A 13847-nucleotide genomic window follows, 5' to 3' on the forward strand; every position below is an offset into this window, starting at 1 on the left:
GGCTGTCCCTAATGTGTACTTTGGTTGCAATTAAAGTCTATTAATATGAAGTCAGACACAACATTTTAATTGTGGCTGAAATGATTTGAAGACATGTTTAATGCATTCTTATTGCTTACAGGACAGTGAATGTGTGTTAAGATCACTTTAAAATATGTCTGTGTTAAACTGCTACGTACCATTGCTTGTTAGTGAATGTATGTATCTACATATGGTGCATATTGTCATGTAGAGCTCCTGCATTTCAAAATTTACTATTAGACCACTGGTGTCTGTTATTTGAAAAGAAGCGGTTTGTCTGATAGCTCTGGAATGCATATTCTCTTGTAATTGGCAATGGAAAAATTCAGCAGGTTTAAGTGTAAGCTCCTCTGGATATTATTCCTATAGCATTTGAGCTACAAAATAAGAGCAAAGGAATACAGTAAGCATCTTATAGTTTGAATGTTCTGGCTGTGAAGGAAGGCGGGGAATTCTATTTCTTTGATGAAATCAAAATCACCTAAAAATACTTCTATTTATCTGCCATGGTTCGGCAAGCAGCCTGATGTGTCAGCTATTAGTCTCCAGTAGAGAGTATCCATGTAACCTATTTAGCAAAACTCTCATGTGTTTCACAACCACAGTGATCAGCTGCTAAAGTTCGAGGGTGAAGTAAAAGCAGTTCTGGTAACAAAACCAGCAGAAAGGAAATGGAGTCTTACACTGAGGTCTGCAATGTTTGCTTTTAAGCCTCCTTGGTTCTGTCAAAGTAAATACAATTCAACCAATCTGAGACAAGTTTGCCAGTATAAGTAATGTCCAGCTTGAAAGTATTAAATATATAGCTTTGTAATTGCCATGTACATAACTTACACTCAAGTAACTTATTTCCATAAGGGTTATAATATCCACAGAGTCACCTCCACATATGTGTAAACTATGTGAACTGTAACAATGCATGTGGTACTACCACTACTTATTCTTTTCTCTCTATTTTTAGAAGCATTAGTCTTATTGTCTTTCTATTCTATGTATGAGAAGTTCAAGTTGAGAGGACAGAAGGAGAAAAAAAATCTAGATTCAAGTCACTGAAATGACTGAAATAATACTGAAGGTCAGCTATTAATCTTCATCATCGGCAATCACCTGTGTTTGAGTATGATTGCCTTCCAAGTGTAGGGTTTTGGCAGTGGATATGTATTCTTGACCTGCATGTTCTTCCGCAGTGAGGACATCGATTTTCAGGTGGAAGGAGGTCCCAATAAGGGTTGGCTTGATGTCCTCTTGATGTGTTTCTCTCTTTTTCCCTCCATTTGTGCCTCAGCACGGTTCCACAGCATGGTTGACTACAGCTGGCCTCCAGTTAGAACACTCAAGGGCCAAAGCTTCCCAGTTCTCTGTGTTTATGCCACAGTTTTTATGTTTGGTTTTAAGTCTGTCTTTAAATTTCTTTTCCTGTCCACCAACATTCCATTTCCTATTCTTGAGATGGGAGTATAGTAACTGGTTTGGGAGACGGTGAACAGGCATTTGGATAACATGGTCAGTCCAGCAAAGTTAATGGCAAAGGATCATTACTTCAATGCTGGTGGTCTTTGCTTCTTCCAGCACACTGACATTTGTCCCCCGATCTCCCCAAGAGGATTTTTCTGAGGCAATGCTGATGGAAGCATTCCAGAAGTTGAGTGTGATGTCTGTAGATGGTCCATGTTTTGTAGGCGTATAACAGGCTTGGGAGTACAATAGCTTTATAAACAAGCATTTTGGTATCCCTAAGAATGTCCTGACCCTCAAACACTCTCTACTTCATTTAGAAAAATACTGCACTTGCAGAACTTAGACAGTGTTGTATTTCAGTGTCAATGTTGACTTTTGTGGAGAGGTGGCTGCCAAGGTAACGGAAATGGTCAACATTTTCTAATGTTACATCATTAAGCTGTATTTCTGGCATTGCGGAGGATTGGCTGGTGCCTGCTGAAATAATGGCAACAGTCTTGGAGAGCAATGGCTCCCAAAGTGACCCATTTAAAGTTGTCTATTGGACACATCCACACTCAACTACATGTTAAACAGAGTCCTGGGCAATTTATCAAGGATAATGTTGTTGTTGTTGTTGATGATGATGATGATGATGATGATGATGCAATTGGTTTCTTTTTCTCAGGAAATGAGAGGAAGGGAAAGTGGGCGGAGAAATGATGCTGAATCCATTCCTTTCCAACCTCCTTTTTTATCCAAAATCATCCTCTTTAGATTGCTTTTGTACCTGCCTGAAAGCAAGAACTATAGATAGATGATAAACAGAGTGATAGTGAGATAAACAAATGCATACTACAATAGCTAGATGCATACTATAATCTAGCTAGCTAGCTAGCTAGCTAGCTAGCTATAGATTCTGTATCCCTGGATTCAACTATCTGCAATTTGAAAATATTAAAATATTAAATATTTTTAAAATCCTAAAAGCAAACCTTGATTTTGTCATTTTATATAAGAGGCCATTATATTCAAGGGGCTTTGAGCATACACAGATTTTGATATCCATTGAAGTTCTGGAACCAAATTCCAGTGAATATTGTTATGCTTTCAAGGTTGCATAGAATCATAGAATAAAAGAGTTGGAAATCTAACCCCCTGCCATGAAGCAGCACATCATCAAAGCACTCCCAACAAATGACCAACAATTTGCTAAATAGAACTTAGTCTTTAGATATTAGCCTTTTGCATTACTGTGTATCAGAAATGTAGAATACTCAAGCTTTGGATGAATTGTAACACTGACCCCTGGCCACCTTGGCTTGTCCTAATGGCAACTGGAGTCCAGCAACATTTGGAGGGCCACAGTTTCCACATCCCTGTCCAGAATAAAAGGTTAGTTCTACAGTTGACCACAGATAATTTCCTACTAAGGTGACTTTCAGTTATTTAAATAAAGTTCTGGCATGATCACTTTTGCTGTTTCTTGGACTGACAGCAGAAAACTAATTTTACTAGACTTTGTTTATAATATAGGGTAGCATATAGTATAGTCTTCTGAATTCAGATTTCTAATTCACATGCTCCAAAGGACCTGAAGCAAGTTTGTATGTTAGGAACATAGGAAGCTGTCTCACACAAGGTTCAAACTATTTGCCCAATATGGTTAAAATTTCTGACTGACAGTATGTACATCTGCTACCTGGTCCTTTCAACTAGACATTGCCAGGGACAGAACTCGAAAGCATCTTTTTTCAGGCAGAATACTTAAAAATTTATTTATCTGTTTAGAGAAATGAAACAAATGAGTTTTGTTCTGTAGTCTGAAGGGCAGGGGTTCCCAAATGCAGACCTCCAATGTAATTTACCTGCTTCTAACCATAAACTTAAGGTTGCCCTAAGTCTGAAATGATTCAAAGGCACACAACAACAACAACAGTGTGCATAGGAATTTCATTCATATTTTTTTTCAAACTATAGTCCGGCTCCCCAACAGTGTGAAGGACCATGAACTGACCCTCTGCTTAAAACGTTTGAGGATCCCTGCTGAAGGGAATGGCTGAGAAGCAGATTCACAGCTGAAAATTCTAAAATAATGAAGAAAGCAGGAAGGCAGAGGAAGTTTAGTTGCATGTGGTTAACACAAGAATTATCTGTCAAGTGTTCCGTTTTTGCCATCACTTCTCATAATTTCATGCAGAAAAGCATTTTCACAAACAGCATAGAGAAAGTCACTCAAAGATGAAGCAAAAACATGTTTTGTCTCTTTCTCACCTTGTATGCTGATATTGTCTGCTCATATAATTACAGTTTACAATACAGTGCATACAGGCTCAAACTGCAAAACTCTGCATAAGCTGACACCTTGATATCAATCAGCAGCTAAAACATAATTTTAATGTACTGCAGCTGTTATTATCTGCACTCAGATCCTGAATATGATAGACGAGAACAAGGTGAAATAGCACTTGGATAGGCTATCAGGGGACAGAATATTTTTAAAAATTCAGAATGGTGCTTGTAAAGTCTCAGCAAACTGAAGAGAAAGAAAAAAGTGGATGGGAAATCATTATCTCTGATCATAAATGTGAGTAATTGTTGGGAATCTTCATATTTTGGGGCTTTTTTGCTCAAAATTGGTGTGTATGTTTGTTACTCACAAAAAAGCATTTATGTGCAGGAAAGAGTACTTATTGCACAGAAAATAATATTTATGTGGTGAACATTCTGTTTTCTATTTTAAAAGTATAAATATTGTGCAGAATTTGTAAATAGTTTTCAAAAATCTAATTTTGAAGACTTTCTTGCAGGAGGAAGAATATTGCTAGAATTACTCTCATATAAGTGTTTATATTTGCCTGGATTGGGTCCATAGCAACTTAAATGCATTCTGAGGAATATATCTGAATGGGAAAAATAAAAGGGCATGTAGAACATATTCTTTGAGTATCCTTAAAATATAACAATAGGGATAATGTATACTCTTGAGAGAATGTTATTCAGTATATTTTAATTGCCATAGTTATTCTAAATAAAGTATGACCCCATTATCCATGGGTGCATTTCTTTCTAGACATTTTCCAGGTTCTCCAAGCAAATCTATGGTATATTTCCCTTGGAAGTTGATGACAGTCTTGACAGAGTTGCACTGGAGGATATAGAAATTCAAGAGATGTGTTCTTTCTAGGCCAGAGTTTCTCAAACTGCGCTCTCCCAGATGTTTTGGACTTCATTTCCCATAATTCCAAACAGCTGGCAATCTGGTTGGGCTTTCTGGGAGTTGAAGTCCAAAACACCTGGAGGAGCACAGTTTGAGAAACGCTGTTCTAGGCATTTACTAAGTCCCCTAACATCATTCTATAGTTTGCCTCTGCTTGAAATAATTTATTTCAATAACGATAATTATTAGCTGCATTTTCATGTGTACAGTGTTCCCTCACTACTTCGCGGTTCACTTTTCGCAGATTTGCTGTTTTGCGGTTTTTCAATAAACACTAAAAGACTATTATAAATCATAAAAAATACAATTTAAAGCCTAAGGAAGGGAGGAAGGAGAAGCCAAAGGGAGAGAAAAGGAGCCCAAGCGGCAACGGGAGGAGAAGGACGTGATTTATTGGTTGATAAAGACTTAAAATAGTATATAACTACTAAAATAATGTATAAATATTAAAATAAATATAGCGTCCCTACTTTGCGGATTTTTACTTACTGCAGGTAACCTAACCCCAGCAATAAGTGAGGGAACACTGTATACGGCAAGTGTAGGAACATATCCCCTGCTGATATAGGGGTCAAAATACATGAAATGCTGCAGTGTAATATATGGACTCAATAAATAAGATTATAGTTAGCAGCAATCCTCAGGCTGTGCAGGGCTTTCGATGGTCGGAGCAACTTGTCTATATGGACTAAATTACATCAAAATACAGTACTAACAAAGTTTTCACCAGTTCTTCAAAAGCTCTGTTATCAAACATTCATATGGAAATTGCAGTTGTGGTATTGCTTGTCAATGCAACATGGAATGATTCTTTACTGTAATTGTTCCTGATTTACTGAATGTCTTGCCATCCATTTCACTAAATTACATTTTCATGCAGCAATTGCCTATTTAGGTAGGTGGTAGCTATTAATGGAAAGAAAATGTGGCATACATTGACACTGGAATGACAAGAGGAGCATGTTTTCTCCAGAAGCACTTGGCCAGCTCCTTGTCAAAGCAAAAGTAAGTTGCTCTCCACATAGGCACAAAAGGGCTTCTGAGGTCAGGATTGGTGTTAGGCAATACTAATTTCCCTGAGCTATGAGCTATGTTATCTAAACTTTTACTACCCATGTTAACACCGTGTGACCTTGAGGTAGGAACAGATGTGTTAGCGGGGCTAACTTAATGCAACACCTGCTCCGGGGATTTCTTGCTGCGGAGGCCAAGAACAGTCCATATATAGGTGCCAAGGCCTTTGCTCAGCACATCCTAATTTCAGAGGGATTTCCTAAGGGGGAAAATGCCAGCCTGGAAATCCCAAGTGTTATCTTTCAGCCTCTGAAATGCCAAACATGAAGCAGTTCCTACAGAGTCACAGAGCGGTATAACCAGACAGGATACATTTTTAGTTTCCCAAATAGACTAGGACCTCCTCCTCATCCATCTTTTCCCTCCCCATTCTATAAATGAATAAGAGAGTTTTTTTCTCCTTCTTTTATGTTCATATAAAGTTGTCAACTGGAAACAACAGTGTTCTGAGGAATAGGTAGTTATTCAAAGCTTCATTTAATGGTTCTTTAAAACAGCTGCCCTCAGCCATTCTTCTTGAATCTCCTGGATATTACACTCTGCTTTCTTAATAACAGAGATGTATGTGCTTCATGGTATCTTCTGCACACCCAAATCAGCTGCTTTGAGGTGCAGTGGAGATTACCATCCCATTTCGCAGTCTTGAAGTAAGATTCATTAGTCACATGAAATGCAATGGATGACCATTTGTCTCAGGCCACAAAATTTATCAGGATTGCATTGAGTCCTCTTCTGTTTACTTGTGGCATTCCTTTCACAGGAGTCCTTCCATGGTGTGAAGCCCAAATAAGGAACTGAGAAGAACTCCAAGGGATAGTGTTGTTTTCCATGATGTCTATTAAATCAACCCCACCCAAATAGTTTCCAGTTTCCATTCTCTCGCACTGGCCTGGATAGGCATCAGGCAGAGTCCATGTATGGCCTTTCATTTGAGAAGTATTTGACAGCACAGCACTGAAGCAACACAGGAAGATTTTTTTCTTCTTCTGAAAAATGTAGACCCCTTCCCACCCCATCCTTGAACTCATATATTGTGGATGTGACAGATGGCAGATACAGTCTTTGAGCATTTCAGCTTTTATTCAGTCAGGAGAAATAGCTGTGCACTGATAAAGAAAACATCTCATCTCACGCTATCAGAACAGACATGGGTTGTGGAGATGAGAGATGCTGCAGCCATTGCTATTTTCTCACTGATGTACATGGTGTACTTTTCTTTTTTAATAAATGTATTTCTTATTTGAATCACAACTGTCTAAAAGTATTAACCAGAGAATAAAGTGACTGTGAATCTTACTTTTACTGATAGACAAAAATGTCTTTGTTTGCCTCTCTTTTCATTCTAATAATTGCCTAACAGACATAAGAAACATACTTTATCTATCTGTGTCTGCCTTGTGTCACTTCTTGCCTCTAACACTGTTAAACAGAATGAAGCATTTGGGTACATGATGTACCCAGATATTAGTTTTTAATTCAGAATCCTCTACATGTAGATAAATTATTGTTGTTATGAAAGAATCACAGATCATCAAGATGGCTTGTATCATTATCACTTGTCTCATGATATGTCCAGTACTGATATGTCCAGTACAATAGCCTCATACCGGTATTTGGCTTTCAGGGAGAGTTTAGGCTTGATTTAATAAAGGACCAATTTATCTTCTTTTTTGAGGTCCACAGTTTTATAGATGTTATGGACCACCAAAAAGACAAACAAAAGGGTTGTAGATCAAATCAAGTCTGGACTCCTTCAGCACCCCAGTTCAAATGAGTTGATTTTCTTAATGTCACCTTTATGATACATCTGGGGAAAAAATTAGAAATACTTTGCCATGTATGATTATGACTTTGGTGATTTACAAAGGTGATTTACAAATAGTATATATGAGTAACAACTGCAGGGGAATATGAAGAAGAAAGGGTTGATATCATATTCTTTTTGTGAGCTTCTAGGAAGAATTCAGGAGTTCTAATGTGTACCTGCACCTAACTTCATTTCACCTTTCATGTGGATCAGACCTTGGTCGACTTTGGAATCTACACTGCCATCAAATTACCCTAAAGAGTTTTGCATTCTTTAAAACCAGCAGTACCTTGAATGGCTAGAAAGCACATTTTGAATGAATCTGGAAATGCACATTGTAAATGGGTCTAGAAATTACGCCCCCCCCCCCACACACACACAAACACACAGGAATGAGAACGTATAATGAAATGCTGTCCATCTCAGCCAGATTGTTATGGAACAAATCCTGTGGTTCCTTTGAGTATAATATTTGAATATATGAAAAAAACATGTCAGCCTTTAAGTGAGAAAATATGTCCACACATGCACAATCTGATCATATGGGAGGTACAATATCTGATCTCATGGGTGTGTGGGGACTGAGTCTGCTCCTGTGGGTATAATGTTTGACTATGTGAGAAAACATTGTTTTCATGTCCCTGGTAGAATATGTGACTGTATGGAAAGTAAATGATTGCTCCTGTTGGTATTGTGTAGAACTGTATAGAAGAAACATGCAAGAATGAATAATTACATTACTTTTCTTCCTGCTGGGCAAGAATGTAAGAGATTTTGCACAAGGTTTTTTAATGTAGCCATTTTCTAATGTATCAGAACAAAATTTATCTCCTAGGCAAACTGTCTGACTTTATGGAGGGGATAAAACATGACTACCCCCTGCATCCCCAAAGCATTGTCTTTTCAGGGATATGAAGAATGTTGAAAATCAGTCTGGGATGTTTTCCTAAGTATGGCACATTCATGAATACATGGTGCTGCTTAACACAGTGGCCATGAAGTGGTGAATGTATCTGTGCTAACCAGTCCACAATTTTAAGAACAAATGGCCCTTGTATAATGATGCCTAGGTTTGCAGCTCTGCTAGCAATTTCCCAAATAGTTCTAGTCCAAGTAGGTAAGACAGATGTGACATTTCTTTCTTCTTCTAAATTATATTAGAAGAGGAGGATTATTTTGTATAATGCTAGATTATGTTGCACTGCAGGACAGCATGATCCTGAGCCCTTGGCTCACATTTGTCAGTTGATGGATTGTATACACATTTGTAGGTGAACAGGGTTTATGGCCTTGCATAACACACTGGTGTTATGGCTTGTGTAAACACAGAAACAGAAGTAGCTTGCTACTGCTCTTCTGCTTTTTCTCAAGGTTTCTGCTTGGTAGAGTGGGTGAGCTGAGGGAAAGGAATGAGTAGTTTCCTCTCTTTTTAAGTGGGTTACCAAAGCCATTTAAGGCCACTGGAATTTGTACATTGCCTTCTAGAGGGATGGCATATAGATTGAACCCTGAGAGTCTGATCATACTGTCACAGAGATTATGATTTTACATTAGTGTACGTCTATCAGCCTAAATGAAATTGCTTTGAGTTCAGCCACATGTAAGTAATAGGAATGGGCTGAGACTAGCCGATCAGAGCTTGGTCTCTTTGTATTGAGCTCAAGCTGGATTCCCCGGCTTGCTTTTTAATAAGAAATTCTTATTGCAGTGTTTTCTTTTCATATTTAAAATATTGTTTCCTGACAGAGCAAGTAGATTAAAATGGCCCAGAGCCAGATTATATTGCACAATGTCACATCTTCCTATAAGCGGGGGTTTGAACAGAGTGGAGGAAGAGCTCTTGCTCATTCTGTTATTCCTGTTGTACTTGCCACTTCAGTAATTTTGTGTGTCATCGAGTCATATATATGTCATTGAGTCACCTGTTGACTTATGGTGACCAGCAGCTGGAAAAAGATAGCAAAACAAGTCCTTCTGCTGTAAAAGAACTGTAGTCTTCTCAGACAGAAAGTGGTAGGAGGTGGACAGATGTTAGTTTGACAATCAACACTCCTTCAAAGAGCTTGTCTATTGTTCTTTATTTATTCACAACAGAAGGGAACTCCATAATTTACTCAAAAATGTTGTATATTTATTCCTAGATAGAGACACCATGTTAAGGGATGGGCTGAAGATAAATTGGGACCAAGTATTTCTCGGCAATTTACAGAGGAGCCCTAGCTGGGAGCGTTGGTGGCAGTAACACAGACACCACAGGGAAAGGGTGAGGCCTGGCCTTGTCTGATTTCAGAAACTAACTAGAATTAGGACTAATTATTATTTGGATGGGACACTACCAGGGAGCACCAATGATCTCCAGGTAAAGTTAAGAAAACTTCCTAACTTTGGAGAATCACTGTTAGTCATAGCTGACAGTATGGATCTAGGGTCTAACTCAGTATAAGGTAATTTCATATTATTCAATTTTCCTTTCTCTCCAAGTTCAGGCATCTAGCTGGATAGTGGTCTGACAAAATATGTAGTATGTAGGGGCAAGAAGAAAGAAATGATATATTTTCTTTCTCTTTCTCTCTCTCTTTTGACTTTACCACACACAATTAAGTAAGCGTTTCTACACACTTAAGAAACTGCCACCGATGCAAGCTTCAAATTTGGGGCAGAGACATCTTGCCGCTTCTAAAGTGTGGGTTTTTTCCACGACTCATGAATTGATTGGCAAGTGACTTATTCCTCAATTCTCCATAGAGACTTGTAAAAATGCCCAATTTGACATATGATGGGAATCCCTCCTTGCCCATTTGGAAATAAAACTATGACGTCGTCATGGAGGGAGGAGCGAGAATTGATTCCTTTCTGCCGCCACTACCATTTTGGGACTGAGGCGGTATAGCAAACATGCAGGAGAAAATAGCAAGCATGCAAATCCCATGCTTCGTTTCTCTGTAACCTTAACAAGCTTTCAGCTCCCTCTTCCTGTGTTGGGTCATAAAAGTCCTTTCGAACTCTTGCTTGAAACTCCTGCTGTGCTGTTTTTGCCAATAGAAAGAGATTTAAGAGAGCTAGCTTCATTCCCCCCCCCTCCTGTAAGAATGCAAGAATAGCCCCTCTAACTATATATGTTGTTTTTTGAGCTGTAAGTTGAACTCCCAAGAAAGAGAGAAGTTTTTTAAAAAAGAAAAGAAAACATGGAAGGGACAGTGGGGGAAACAAGTCTACTGTGCGAAGGCAAATCAAACGGATAAATCTTAAAGGAAGCCAAGAGAAGGATTAGGTGTGAGGAGGTAGGAAAATCTTCAATTTCATTTTTAAACTGAGTATGCAGAAGCTTTATGGGAACCCCTCTTTACCTCATTTTCTCCAGCTCAGTGTGATGAAATCTTTTGTCTCCCACTCTCACAAACACACTTACCTGGAATCACACTAATTTTCATTTCTTCCCTTTTTAGCCTTTGAAAGGAAGTGATGTTGATTTGATCTTATAAGGAAAAGAATGTATTTTATTGTTTCAGGAATGAAATTATTGAAACCTCATCTATGATTGAATACATTTATATCTGCAGATTCTTGTTGTGGTATGTGTCAATTATACCTACCTTCTTTGTTGTCACAGATGTTTCACTCCCTGTCTAGAAAAACTGCTGTTTTTGAAAAATCACAAAACTTCTTAGTTTAACATTTCAAAAAATTACTATTTCATTGCATGACACAGAACAGTGGTGTTCAATTAGAGCAAAATCTTAGAATGTTGTCAGAATTTCCCATTGCGTAAGATGACCTCTTTGAGGGATTAACTGCAAAATATTGTGAAATCATTCAAGTAATCCTTTTTTCCTGTCTGTATTTTATTAACTATAGATCTAGAGGCTGAAAAAAGGCTACAAAATCAGCAATTTGGAATGGGAAGTGGATTAGTGGTCAACTAAAAGTGTGTTCACATCCTACCATAAGATCATGTGATATCACACTCAACTTCTGGAATGATTCCATTAGCATTGCCTCTGAAAAATCCTGAAAATCTCTTGGGAAGACAGGCAGACAAATGTCAGCATTCTGGAAGAGGCAAAGACCACTAGCATTGAAGCAATGATCCTTCACCATCAACGTCACTGGAATGGCCACGTTGTCCAAATGCCTGATCATTGTCTCCCAAAGCAGTTACTATATTCTCAACTCAAGAATGGAAAATGGAATGCTGGTGGACAAGAAAAGAAATTTGAAGATGGGCTTAAAGCAAACCTAAAATTGTGGCATACATACCAAAAACTAGGAAGTCCTATCCCTCTAGTGTTCTAACTGAAGGTAAGCTATTACCAAGAGTGCTGTGGAATTCAAAGAGGCACAAATGAAGGGTGAGAGGGAGAAATGTGTAAAGAGGAAGGTGCGTCAAGCCAACCCTTGTCAGGATCATCTCCTATCTGGAAATCAATATCTTTACTGCAGAAGATCAGGTAGCTCAAGAACAGGTCTCTACAGTCATCTACAGACCCATGGCCAAGATGCTACACTTGGAAAGCAATCATATTCAGCCATGAGATAACACCTATGATAATGATAACATCATGATCCAAGTCAGGTAGATGGGGGAAGTAACCCCAGTAGCAGGATGAGATTCCCATTCTGCTTGGACCATGGGTTTCTGGACCATTGTTCTTTACTGACAATCATAAGGCACAGTAATGGTGAGCCTTTTCATCTCTATGCATTTTGTATCCTGAGACAGTGACATCTTTGCTTTCTGATGGTTCAATGTACGCAAATTTTGTTTCATGCACATCATTTAAAATATTATGTATAAAACTATCTTCAGGCAATATGAATAAGTTATATATGAAATGTAAATGAATTTCTTGTTTAGATTTCAGTCCCATTTCAAAGATATCTAATTATGTATATGCAAATATTGCCAATCCACCCAAAACATGAAATTCAAAACACTTCTGGTCCCAAGCATTTTGGAAAAAAAAATACTCAACCTGTACCTCTGTGAAGAAAAGCATTGATTTTTCCAGCATACTTTAGTATGAAAAGTTCTTTTATTCATAGGTTCAGTCATGTTTATTTATTTAAAGACATTTTACCCAGCTCTTCAGACAAAAAGCGCTCTCAGAACAGCTTAAAGAAAGCAATACTCTGTACTGTTCAGTAGTGATCAGTAGAGAGTTCTTACCCTCAGGCTTATAGTGTAGCTATAGGGATGTAAATTCTCAACTATTTCATCCTGAATCATTACTGTAGTTTTTCACTGTTCCTCCAATATTCCTCCACAATATTATGTATTGAAGTTTTTTCATCTGCAGCAAAATTTTGTACAGAAAAGATTGATACAAATAAGTCTTTTTATTGCCCTTTATTTGTACAAAATATTCTTTTGGATTTAAAAAACACATGTATTTCTTCTTTGCAACACTTTGAATATCTGGAAACAACTGCTCAAAAGTCTTGCTGCTTTATTTAGTGGGATTTCTTGGTTGTTTGGATATCACTTCTTTCCAGGATGATGAAGAAGCATTGGTGAGCACCCTCTGGGTTCGTTCTCTTAACCAATTTCAGATCCACTTAACTGTAGTTTGCCTAGCCCACATTTGACTACTTTGTTTGCCAGAGGTCATGGGGGACCTTGTTGAAGGCCTTACTCAAATCCAGATATGCTACATCCACAGCGTTTCCTGCATCTACCCAGCTTGTAATGCTATCAAAAAAAGAGATCAGATTATTCTGGCATGACTTGTTTTTGATAAATCCATGTTGACTATTAGCGAAGACCACATTAAGGAAGTGTTTTTAGACTACTTCCTTAATGATATTTTCCAGAATCTTGCCCAGTATCAATGTGAAGCTGACTGGACGATAATTTTTTTGGGTCATCCTTTTTTTCCTTCTTGAAGATAGGGACCACATTTGCCCTCCTCCAATCAGCTGGGACTTGTCCCATTCTCCAAGAGCTCCCAAAGATGATTGCCGGTGGTTCCGAAATGACTTCCACTAGTTCCTTCAATACTCTTGGGTGTAGTTGATCCAACCCGAGGACTTGAATTCATTTAAAGCGGCCAGGTATTCCTAGACAACTTGTTTCCCTGTTTAGCGTTGGATTTCCCCTAATCCTTCATCCATTCCATGTTGCTGAGGTTGAGGATGGCTTTCTTTTTGCAAGAAGACTGAGGCATCCCTTACCCAGAATCCCAAAATCCAAATCCAATACTCCAAAATCCAGAATTGTCCACATGGGGGTTGACTTAGTCACACCTTTGCTTGCTGACGGTTCAATGTACATAAACATTGTTTCATGCA

The 13847-nt window shown here is 38.3% G+C and overlaps 1 long non-coding RNA gene across 1 annotated transcript in view; it reads left to right on the forward strand.

The window, feature by feature from the left end:
* Nucleotides 1-12493, forward strand: part of LOC134299579 (uncharacterized) — a 79554-nt gene extending 67061 nt beyond the window's left edge. The window contains exon 3 of the long non-coding RNA XR_010006783.1: nt 11415-12493. This is a non-coding gene — a long non-coding RNA (uncharacterized LOC134299579). The remainder of the gene's footprint in view (nt 1-11414) is intronic.
* Nucleotides 12494-13847: the final 1354 nt, after the last annotated feature.

Source organism: Anolis carolinensis, chromosome 5 (genome assembly GCF_035594765.1).
Source record: "Anolis carolinensis isolate JA03-04 chromosome 5, rAnoCar3.1.pri, whole genome shotgun sequence".
NCBI lineage: Eukaryota > Metazoa > Chordata > Lepidosauria > Squamata > Dactyloidae > Anolis > Anolis carolinensis.